General features: G+C 41.0%; 1 protein-coding gene across 1 annotated transcript in view; it reads left to right on the forward strand.

The window, feature by feature from the left end:
* Positions 1-3554: 3554 nt before the first annotated feature.
* C5H4orf17 (chromosome 5 C4orf17 homolog) overlaps positions 3555-12212 on the forward strand; it is a 62042-nt gene continuing 53384 nt past the window's right edge. Inside the window, exon 1 of the mRNA XM_054030847.1 lies at positions 3555-3809. The gene's annotated coding sequence lies outside the window, so the exon portion shown is untranslated. The remainder of the gene's footprint in view (positions 3810-12212) is intronic.

A 12212-nucleotide genomic window follows, 5' to 3' on the forward strand; every position in this document is an offset into this window, starting at 1 on the left:
TAGGCTCTCTGGCCTCTGGCAGCACACTCACAGGTAGAGACGCACCAGCTGCAGAATTTACCTAAGGCGGGAATCTTTTGTTTCCCAGTTTTGACCTCCCCCTCCTTCTGGTGGAAAATTACTAGAAGTGCAAGACGATGTTTAGTACCAGGTGACAGGACCACCTGACTTAGTAGTGTCACAGCTGAGTCCCAGGACACCGCTCAGGAAGGAGAGAGATTAGTATCTTCAAAGTCTTATTGTTTCTTCCGAATGGCCCATCAAAGCTGATGGCCTGTTGTCTGGGTGTCTCCCAAATACACACAGTTGTAATTGTTACATAGTTAATATTCCTAACTTTAGATACAGAAATGATACATGCATACAAATTGGATAATCACATTCAGTACGTTATAACCTTTCTGATGATACCTTACAAGACCCATCTTGCATAAAATATATCTTAGTTATACCATATCCATATCATAACACTATTTCTAGGAAGAATATGGAGTGTCACGCCACAGCCTCATCCCTTTCGTTGACATTAGCTTTTCCTAACAGGGACACACTGGCAAAAAGAGGTGGGATCCCCATATGGAGCTTCCTTTGTATATGTCTGCACTGCAATTAAAAACCTGCTGTTGGTCCCAGCTGGCTTGGGCTCAGGGCTGTTTAACTGCAGGGTAGATGTTGGGGCCTGGGCTATAGCCCAAGCTCTGGGACCCTCCCACCTTGCAGAGTCCTAGACCCCAGGCTGCAGCCTGAGCCTGAACATCTACATTGCAGTTAAACAGCCCTTAGCCTGAGCCCAAATCAGCTCGCAGTTTTTTAATTGCAGTGTAGACAAACCATACTCCACTGCAGTCAGGCACCATCTAAGAGCAGAAGAAACCTGCGCTATGTTTCTCTTATGGCCTCTTCTCTCAACTGTGCTACTCTCATTTGTGTGAATTTCACTGGTTTGATTATACTACACTCTCCTGAAACACTCCTTTTAGGGCAGTTAGTTACAAGAGCATATTTTGTGTTTGGTTGCTTGTGATTAAAAACAAGACACAAAATATAGACACGCCCTCCACATAACCACCCTATCACTCCCACCACTTTTGTCCAAGGGAACACACACTACCAGATTTACAACTTCTAATTTTCTTTGACAGCATGTTAATTTCAGCATATCCAAGGTAAATTTAGCAATGTCTGTAAAAGGAAGAGTGCACATGCTAAAGATACTTACAATGGCATCTGACCGTGTGTGCAGGTAATCAAAGGTGAATGTTCTCTGCCCTCACCCATCTGACAGGCAGCAGCACATCTTCCCTGCCCCAGCTGCATCTCATCAGTGCATGCTGTAGGGCCCTGTGATCCCTTGGTTATTGTGGAGTTCCTTCTCTTGGGAGTTCAGCTGGTGAGTGACGGTTCCTGACACAGCCTTTTTCTACATATTAAATGTATAATTTGGGGGGTGAAAGTTTGCCATCGAAGTCCCTTATCTGCATTCATTTCCTGCAACATTTGTTTTGCACCCTGCCTGCCGGAGCTATCTTTAGCATAATATTGTAACCAGAGCTAAAAGGACTTAATTCTTTGGTAGTGAGAGGGTTATGTTCAGAAGCACAATTATGCACCACATTTTTTTTAAATGACAGATTATTCAGCTATGCAAATAATAAAATATACACTGGACTCATCCTCCAATTTGAGTAGGTTTTATTGTATCTCAGACTGTTTACTGGTTTCTCAGTGGTTTACCCACTTCCTGGGTTTATGCAGTTTACGTTTAATAAACTTACATATTTCTTCCAAGACACAAATTCTTGTGGCTCAATAAAGGGTTGCTCTTCAGTAATGGCTTTAGGGATTTTTTTTTTTTTAATCTGAGGAAAAAGGACCATACTCTACAAAGCAAGAACAGGAATCCTCAGACAAGTGATTAGCCATAAATTGAAAGTGTGGCCTCTGTTCTTAAAATCGGGTCCTAACTTTCAATTATCTTCTCCTAAAACCTACTTAGGCCCAAAAAGTTCAGGTTTGGGTTCCCAAAGACGGTGATGGATAGATAAACCTCCAATAACTCTGAGGTTGACCCACGCTTAGTTTGAGGTGATACATACGCTGGTTCCTTCCTACCTTTCATCTCTAATTGCACCAAAGTGCACATGGCAACATGCTTGCTTATTAGAACGAAGTTCAGGAAAGAAATTAAGCAGAAGGTAGGCTTTAGGGCTTAAGTTGAAGCCATGCCAAAGTTAAGATGATGTTTAAAATATGACAGGCTGAGTATGACAGATTATGCAAGTTTTGACAAGACAGTAGAGCTGAATTGAATAAGCACGGAATGGTGAGCATTTATTTTGCGAACACGTAAACAAAATAGTAACAATGTCTAAAAAAAGCCCAACTGTTCCTCTATGTACTATATACTTTATTAGCAGGTGGGAAGTTTATGAAGGAAGCATTTTGCTGCTTGTGAACTCAAAAGAATCCATTGTGTCTTTTGAAAGTGAATCATTTTATTTTAAGAGGTCAGCTAATCAGAGGCAGGATCAAAGCAGATTGTACAGAAATATCCACATTTTTATATCTATATATAATTTTTTTTAAATTATCTGGACTGCATTGAACAGACAAACCACAAAAGGAAAACAAAGACTCTAAAGAGGGAAAGCAGTGTTGAATGAAGCATGAAAGTCTTTAATTGTAAAATAGTTTTAAAAAAAATATTGTTGTGATGCTGGCAGGCCAGGTGTCAGCTCATGCAAGGTCCCTTGTCTCAACTGGACACTAACAGATATGTAGCTGGACTCTGTTTGGGTCACTTGGTGGTTAATATTAATAAAATGGGTATTAGAATTCTAAGAAATTGAGTCTAGTGAAGGCTGGTGAGTTGCTATATGCATTAATTTTACTTGTAATATCTGTGTTCCATATTGCAATGTTATATTTGAATGGCTGTAGTATGAGCCTCTGTGACGGTATGAATTGCCGTTGTTGTGGAAAAACGACCACGCGTTGTGTTTGGATCAGAATCGCCTGAGGCCTCTTTATTTTCATGCATGCATGGGGGGTACCAGTGAACTAGCAATCCCCCCCGACTACAGATTTTCAAATAGCTTATATAGCTTAAAACCACAATTAGGTAATGCATACTTTCTTATCAGCATTATTGCCATATTTGGAATACATTCCCCCAAAAAGGGAATATAGCTTAGCAAGCTTTCCTGTTTTTCACAGTCTGCCCCTTTGCAGTTCCCAAGCTTCCCCCAAAACTGTTAGTGAGCCATTATGAATCATAGGCCTTGTGATTATAGATAGTTCTGCTTTTGTACTTTTCCTTCATCCTGCCTCTAAGAACCCCTCTTCTCCAATAAACTTAACTAATGTACAGGTCTGAACCAAAGTTCAGGCCTGAGCCAACTAAAGTTTAGGCCCTAGCAAATTTTTTCCCCACACCGTACAGGTGAGGGACATTAGTGTGAAGAGCTGCTCTTCTGCAGAAATTGTTATGCCCCTCCCTCCCAAAAGAAGAGATCTGTCATAACTATAAACGGAAGGGTAACAGCCCTCCTGTGTACCATACTATAATCCCTCCTGGCCAGAGACTCCAAAATCCTTTTCCCTGTAAAGGGTTAAGAAGCTCAGGTAACCTGGCTGACACCTGACCCAAAGGACCAATAAGGGGACAAGATACTTTCAAATCTTGGTGGGGGGAAGGCTTTTGTTTGTGCTCTTTGTTTTGGGAAGGTTCTCTCTTGGGACTAAGAGGGACCAGACATCAATCCATGCTCTCCAAATCTTTCTGAACAAGTCTCTCATATTTCAAACTTGTAAGTACAGGCAGCAAGGCGTGGTAGCTTTATCTTTGTTTTCTCAACTTGTAAATGTACCTTTTACTAGGGTGTTTACCTCTGTTTCCTGTAACTTTGAACCTAAGGCTAGAGGGGGGGCCCTCTGGGCTCTTTAAGTTTGATTACCCTGTAAAGTTATTTTTCATCCTGATTTTACAGAAATGATTTTTACCTTTTTCTTTAATTAAAAGCCTTCTTTTTAAGAACCTGATTGATTTTCCCTGTTTTTTAGATCCAAGGGGGTTAGATCTTGATCCGGCAGGAGTTGGTGGGGAGAAAGGAGGGGGGATGGTTAATTTCTCCTTGTTTTAAAATCCAAGGGGTTTGGATCTGTATTCACCAGGGAATTGGTGAAGAGTCTCTCAAGGCTACCTAGGGAAGGGAATTAGCACATTGGGAATGGTGGCAGTGGACCAGATCTAAGCTGGTAATTAAGCTTAGAAGTTTTCATGCAGGCCCCCACAGCTGTACCCTAAAGTTCAGAGTGGGGAAGGAGCCGTGACAAGATCCATCTATTCCATACGGCTATGGTTGGATTTTACAACTGGAAACTCCCTATATCTGCATTGAGAAACTGTCAACAAAAGAACTAAAGACTCATTAGTCTGCTCTCTTCTTTGTGAAGATGAGTCATGCAAGTGGACTCCTCCCATCAGCTGAGTTTATAGCTCACAGCACATGGCAGGAGGGGATAAAAATCCCAAACCAAAGGAACTAAGGATCATTTTGCTGATTGGATTCGGGAGAGAAAAGCAGCAAGATGTTTCAAGACATAAGCAAGAGATCCCCAGCAGCTTAGCCTGGGTTAGCCCTATAGGACAATAGAGCTTGCTAATTGTAGAAGCCTATTTTACCCGTTGAAACCTAAGACTAACTTATTCACGTGTCTATGTTTGCTTGCTTAAACAACGCCCTAATTTCCTTTTCCTATTTAATAAATCTTCATAGAGCTTACTATAGTGTGAAACCTAAATTACAATTGACCTGGGGTAAGTGACTGATCCTTTGGAATTAGAAATAACCTGAATATTGCTGAGATTCTTGATGCCAGGGGCCATCTATCACAGAGATATGCTCACCTAGGGGAGAAGAGAGATTGGAGTATTGTGACTCTGTGTTAAGGTTGTTAAAATACCTGAAGAGTTTGCCCTTTGTTGATAAAAATCTAAGTTTCAACTTCACAACCCATTTGGGATTTGTGCCCTTGTTTTTAATGATTGCTGGGATTTCTTCCAAGAGCTCTTTCCACTCGGCTTCCCAAGAACTCAGTTTGACTCCAGCCTTCCCTGACTTTGGTATTTTTATTTGGCATGCTACAACAAAATAATTAAACAAACGGGGAAAGAATGCAGGGGACATCACAGCTCCAAAGTTACACAAAATCCCTCTCCCTTTGTATACATTTCATTGCATTTACTATGCATTGCACCACACATTTTTGGCTTGGCTTGGTGACTTTGCAGGAACCAATCCCTGTGCAGCATGCACTGTCCATAGTTTGACTTCCTCTCTACCTCCTCTCTACATTCCTAACTTATTTTGTATCTAGTTCAGTAGTTTTCAACTAGCTGTCCGCAGACTATGTCTAAGATTTTCAAGAGGTCCCGCACCTCCATTTGAAATTTTTTAGGGATTTGCAAATGAAAAAGAGGTTGAAAACCACTGGTCTAGTTCATAGTAAATAGTTCCTTAGGTCTTCCTATTATGTTAGTTTGTTGACATTCTGTCCCTTTAGCCTACTGACCTTAGCACAAACTTTCTGTTTACCTCCCTAATTCTATCTTCCAAGAAATGAGGCCTCCTGCCACGTTAATTTTTCATGTCAGGCCAGCCACAGCTACAACAGCGTGCCTTGAGGTTGGTACTTGTGCTCCAGCATCACCATTGGGAGCATCAATTATATTTATTTTACTTTAAGGGCTCCTAGCAACTTTCAGTGTCAGCCACAACATCCACAAGGAAGAAGAAAAGTCTAACTTACATTCTTTGAGATGAGATGATGATGGAAAGGGATAGAAGTATGAGCTGGTATTTTTATTATTTGTTTCCAGTAGTGCCCACAATGTGCTAGGTGCTGTACTATCAGAAGTTTCATTTTGCTACTATCCAGCTTCTTAGCAGAGATATGAAGTTTATGGCTTGACCCTAGCAGGATTGTTTGGGGGGGAGGGAGGGAGGATAGATTTGCTTAAAGCTTATCTCTACATTCCAATTGCTGTATAGTCCTCCACAAAAACACATGTACTTAACTCAGATTTGTCTAAAGATTCCCCTGTGGACATAAGCTGAGAGTTTCTAGTAGTACAAGCCAACATCAGCAAACTGAACAATAGAATCACATGATTTTAGTAAGGTTACCTAATGAGTTGCAGATTGGAGCTACAGCAAATCCCCAAGCAAAAATCTTTAGTCATCAGGAATTCAACAAGAACTTATCACTTCAGCAAAAAAATAAAATTAAGAGGATGTTATAATTTTCTGAACACCCCCACAAATATTAAAACATTTGGAAATTCCAAGGTAAGGTTGCACGTAACAAAAATCCCCAAATATGTAAAAGCACCTTTAAAGGTCACCCATATCACCGTAACTCAGTCGCCTATGTAGCACAAACCTGAGCACCAGAACCTCGGAGACAACCTTATGTACCATCATTCAGGTTTCTCTCTCTCTTGATTAGAAAAAAATGAGAATATTACATTTTTAATCATGATAAATGTATGTGATAGCTACCAGAAACTGAACTCTTTGTGCATCCGGTCATGCACTCAACTAATAATGTGTATGATATACTTAATAAATTTTACAATACGTGCATAATCACCCATCTAATGATATTTGTCTAATAACACCTTTAAGTAATTGCTACCTGATCTTCCTCAAAACCAGTGAAAGACATTTCTATTTGTTAAGCACTACAGGAGAGGTGACAGTCATAGGCTAAAGCGCTTTCAAAGAGGTGACAATGCCAAAAAGTATTAGGAAAGTCTTTGAAAAAGTGAACAGGGACGTTTCTAAACCCAATGTTTGAGTTTTTGTAAAATTCTACACACATTTTCCAGGAAAAAACCCTACCCTGGAAAGAGATGCTAGATGGCTAGGGAAATTTGAGGTTAGTTCGTGTTTAGAGAAGTTAAAAAGCAAGAGGTTGAAAAACAGACTTATAGCAGAGAAATAGATTCAGCCTCCCTGTGCCAATACTTCCACCACTAAATCACCCAAAACATCTGTCGGTCTTCTAGTCAATTGGAATGACAGATACTCAGCACCTCCCAGGATCATGCTCAAGTTTTTTCTTATTTCTCAGATTATAAACTTCAGGGGAAAGTTTATATGTCTTCTTTTGCCTGTACAGCACAGAGCACACTGTCAGCACTCAGCAAATACATACATCCATATATAAAGAGTCTATCCTGTTATGCTATATATTTTATGCAGTTTCTTGAATATATAAAAATAAAATTTAAAGAACCTTCTAGAAACTGCACTGAGAACCGCGGTCAGCTCATGGTGTTGATTAACTTTTTAAACTTGTAACTCAGGAGAGATTCTCCTGTTTTGGCCAAACCAACCCCGATGCTTGCAAGGAGGGTGGGGTGGGAGGGGAGAATTTGAGGCTCTATTCTGCTATCAGTATGAACATAAATTCCTGGTAAATATTACTGTGAGCATCCAGAGACTACCAGACAAAACCCAAATATGTAATATCTCACACAAAAAAAAAATACAGTAAAAAATGTCAGAAGAGTGAGAAAACTTATAGCACTTGCCCTAGATAGCTTTTGGAACAGGTTACAGTATTGTACAAGCTGATTTATATAACCTTGCTAAAAACTAAGTGGGCAAGATCTTCATCCCCACTCCAGCTCTTTACACAGAGTAAAAAGGCTGGAGTGTTGTACAGGAGCCCTAAAAACATATTTCCAGTCCTCCGAGATGTCTAAATTATGCCAGGAACCTCTCCAGCTCCTGGAGCAGCCCAGGATCAGAAGGGCTCAAAGTTGGCTTAAAAGGTGGCTTAAAGCTAGGGTGACCAGACAGCAAATGTGAAAAATCAGGACAGGGAGTGGGAGGTAATAGGATCCTATATAAGAAAAAGAGGACTGTCCCTGTAAAATTGGGACTTCTGGTCAACCCTACTTAAACCCTCCACCTTTTAAGCTAAGTCCCAAAAAGTTCAACACATTCAAACAAGGAAGGGTTATAGATTTTTCCTCAAATGGCTTTTATCCATCATCTCTATTTGATTTGTCATTGTGCGTACAGTGTACATATTTGTCAATTCAGTTTACATAACCATTTACGTACACATAACATGCTTTAAGTCAGCAAACCATGAAAATGATCCAAAAACCAGATATTTGCTTGAATGTGTAACAGTAGTACGACTTTTGCTCCTTGGATTAGAGCCAGATGTTCTCTCCAACTCTCCTCGTGCATCTTTGTTCATGAACAGCCTCTCTCTCTGCCTGAGGGGTAGGGAGCAGGCTGTGCAGGGCACTCTGTACTGTCGGCATGGCATGGAGCTCTGCTCACTGTGCCTCTCTCTACAGCACTATTTTTTTAATTTTTAATTAATGGAGATATCCTATCTCTTAAAACTGGAAGGGACCTTGAAAGGTCATCAAGTCCAGCCCCTGCCTTCACTAGCAGGACCAAGTACTGATTTTGCCCCAGATCCCTAAGAGGCCCCCTCAAGGATTGAACTCACAACCCTGGGTTTAGCAGGCCAATGCTCAAACCACTGAGCTATCCCTCCCCCCTAGGCAAGATCTATCGACATAGGTCGGGGGTTATGGGGATCTTATGGACTCATCCATTTGTAGATCCAAAGGCCAATAGCCCCTGCACTGCATTCATGCGAGGGTTCTATTTAGCCCTATGATAATTCCATTTTTGTCCCTTTTTACCATGCTAACTTGGAACTGAAACAGTTTGCCTCCACCTATCATATCAGGCAAGAAACCTTTGGTTCCAACAGGTGGATAAGCAATATATATTTTATTGGACCAATTTCTGGTGGTGAAAGAGACAAGCTTTCAAGCTAACACTGAGCTCTTCTTCAGGTCCAGGACAGGTACTCAGAGATTATGTCAACACTGCAATTAAAAACCTACGACTAGCCTGGGGCAGCCAACTCAGGCTCCTGGGGCTCGGGGTAAGAGGCTATTTAATTGTGGTGTAGATGCTTGGGCTCTGGCTGAACCTGGAATGTCTACACTGCAATTAAACATCCCCTTAGCCCATGAGCCTGAGTCAGCTGATGTGTGCAAGCCGTGGGTTTTTAAATGCAGCGTAAGATGTTACCCAGCATGAGTTAAGTTATCAAAAAGTGGCCCCATAGAAATTAAAACCTTGGAAGTCAGTACTTCTATCCTTGAACCATCTCCATCTATTCTTCCTTTCTCTGTTTACATACCCTGGCAACTATTAAAAATTCAACATATGACACAATAATACAAATTGTTTTATTGCAGAACTCAGAGCAGAAACAAAACTGTGCAATAAACTCAAATATTGTGCATACTATATAAGCTTTTAGTGGTGGCCACTATAATCCTTTTGTAGATTCAACTTGGCTATGCTTAGTTTGCTGTATAGCTGCTATAGTAAATCATAGGTTATCAAGTGAAAAAAATGAATTCTATTTTTGTCGCAACCACATTAATGGCAACCCCCCCCCCCGCTCCCAAAAACCCACCACCAAACAAGAACAGTTTGAAACCTTTGAGCATTATTCTGATTCAGATAGCCCAGAGCTGGAGCAAGACTGCAGTAAGGTATTTTGTTGCAATTGTTTCCTTGAAGATTATATAGTATGTTGAAGAAATTTAAACTGAATAGTAATAAGGAATCATGCCACCTATTTGCCCAGCCCATTGAACTATACTTTAATTCCTAGAATTTTCAGCTGCATGTTACCTTTTACTTGTAATGAAGATGTACATTCCTTGAGCCTGCTCATTTATGTTCTCTCTCTCTCTCACACACACACACTTACACTTTATTTAGGTGTAAACCTACATTCTCATGCCAATGCTGAAGCCTTTATAAAAAAAAATCAATAAAGTATACATCCATAACATGCAGTACAAAAGATCTGCCTTTGAATCTCCTGGTGTAGTGACGATCTTAAGTCTCTAAGGGCAAGTCTACACTACAGCGCTACATTGGCGCAGCTGCATTGTGCTACAGGACAGAGAGTGCTCTCCCATTGGCATCATTACTCCACTTCTGCGAGAGGCAGAAACTACTAAGTCAGTGGGAAAGCGTCTCCCGCTGACATAGCGCTGGTGTGGACAGCACTTAAGTTAATGTAACATGCATCATCCGGGGGGCCGGGGGTGGGGATGTCTTTTTCACACCCCTGAGCAACATAAGTTGGCATCAACTTAAACCACAATTCAGCATCAGCCCATACTTCACATTCCTCCTTCCCTCCTCCCAGCAGTCTCTTGCCTCAGATGGCTTTTTCTGTGTAGAGGAACCCAGTGGAGATGCTTCCAATTCCCACTGATTTCTCTGTGATCACTGTGACTTTGTGCAGTCTATATGGTTTTATAAAAATATAAGTGAATATAATGTAACTGGGATATGCTTCATGCAAAAGGTCTCTTGTAAGGTATCATTACAAAGCTCATAATCTACTGAGTGTGATCATCCTATTTGTAGAAATGTACCACTCTTGTATCTAAAACTAGAAATATTAAACATAACTCTGAGAGCCTATTGTAATTATGTAAAGTGTGGGCCATTAAGGATGGTTTGGAATCTTGATGACTCCCATTGTCTGCAGATGGCTGTATTTACCTGAGTCTTCCTGTGTGTGTGTGTGCTGGCAAGTGAGTAATGAAGTCTTGCAGTGACATGTGATCATGTCACCTGAACTGGAATCCATCTTTAACCTGGTGCTTTTCCAGTGAGGGGGGGTGGAAACCCAGAGGGACAAAGGGTTCCCGCCTTATGCAAAAGATATATAAAGGGGTGGAAGAGAACAAGGGGGGGGAGGAGCCATCATGAAGAACCCCCTAGCTATCACCTGAGCTGCAACAAGAGCTGTACCAGGGGTGTCCAGTCTGAGAAAAAACTTACTGAAGCATCTCTGAGGGTGAGATTCTCTGTATTTAGTTTGATTAGGCATAAATTTGTGCATTTTATTTTATTTTGCTTGGTGACTTACTTTGTTCTGTCTGTTACTACTTGGAACCACTTAAATCCTACTGTCTGTATTTAATAAAATCACTTTTTATTTAGTAATTTACTCAGAATATGTATTAATACCTGGGGGAGCAAACAACTGTGCATATCTCTCTATCAGTGTTATAGAGGGCAAACAATTTATGAGTTTATGCAGGGTAAAACAGATTTATCTAGGTTTAGACCCCATTGGGAGTTGGGCATCTGAGTGCTAAAGACAAGCACACTACTGTGAGCTGTTTTCAGGTAAACTTGCAGCTTTGGGACAAGTGATTCAGACCCTGGGTCTGTGTTAGAGCGAGACAGGAGTGTCTGGCTCAGCAAGACAGGGTGCTGGAGTCCTGAACTGGCAGGGAAAACAGGAACAGGGGTAGTCTTTGCACATTAGGTGGCAGCTCTCAAGGGGGTTTCTGTGATCCAACCCATCACAATCACATCAGCTCTCACTCATGATGGTTCACTTTCACGTAGCTCTTGTTCTGTGGCACTGGTCACATATTAGTTCAGCTCTCTTCCTTCACATTTCTGAGGGGAGTTACTCAGCACTGTTGCTTCACACCAGACAGCCTGTTCCCTTTAGCCAACCTGCAACTATATATGATGGGTTCTTCCTGAAAGAAGTGCTGTGATAAATGAAGGGGGGGGGGGAGAGGAGAGCTCCCTTTTGTGGACACCCAGCCAGCCAGTTTGCTATAAAATCCCTGTTAGTAACTGTTCTCTACTTGCTTTACCTGTAAAGGGTTAAAAAGTCCAATCGGAAAAAGGAAGGGAGTGGGCACTTGACTAAAAGAGCCAATGGGAGGGCTAGAACTTTTTAAAATTGGGGAAAATCTTCCCCTTTGTCTGTCTGTGTTGTTCTCCCAGACAACAGAGACGGGGTTGGAACTATGCTGTAAAAAGCTTTGGGCCAGGTATGAAAAATCATCAGATCAGACGTAGAAACTACTCATTTAAAACCCTAAAGATGTAAGTAGACCAGGAAATGTCTAGGAAGACACAATTAGGTTTATTTCTTTATGGCTTGTGGATTCCTCTGTGCTAACCCCAAATGCTTTTGTTTTGCTTGTAACCTTTAAGCTGGACCTCAAGAAAACCATTCTTGATACTTAATTATTGTATTTGCTCTTCTTAAAAAAAAAAAAAAATCTAGCAACAGCCTAAGTTTTCAGATGTATTTTCTTTTTT

The sequence above is a fragment of the Malaclemys terrapin genome, chromosome 5 (assembly GCF_027887155.1).
Source record: "Malaclemys terrapin pileata isolate rMalTer1 chromosome 5, rMalTer1.hap1, whole genome shotgun sequence".
NCBI classification, from domain to species: domain Eukaryota; kingdom Metazoa; phylum Chordata; order Testudines; family Emydidae; genus Malaclemys; species Malaclemys terrapin.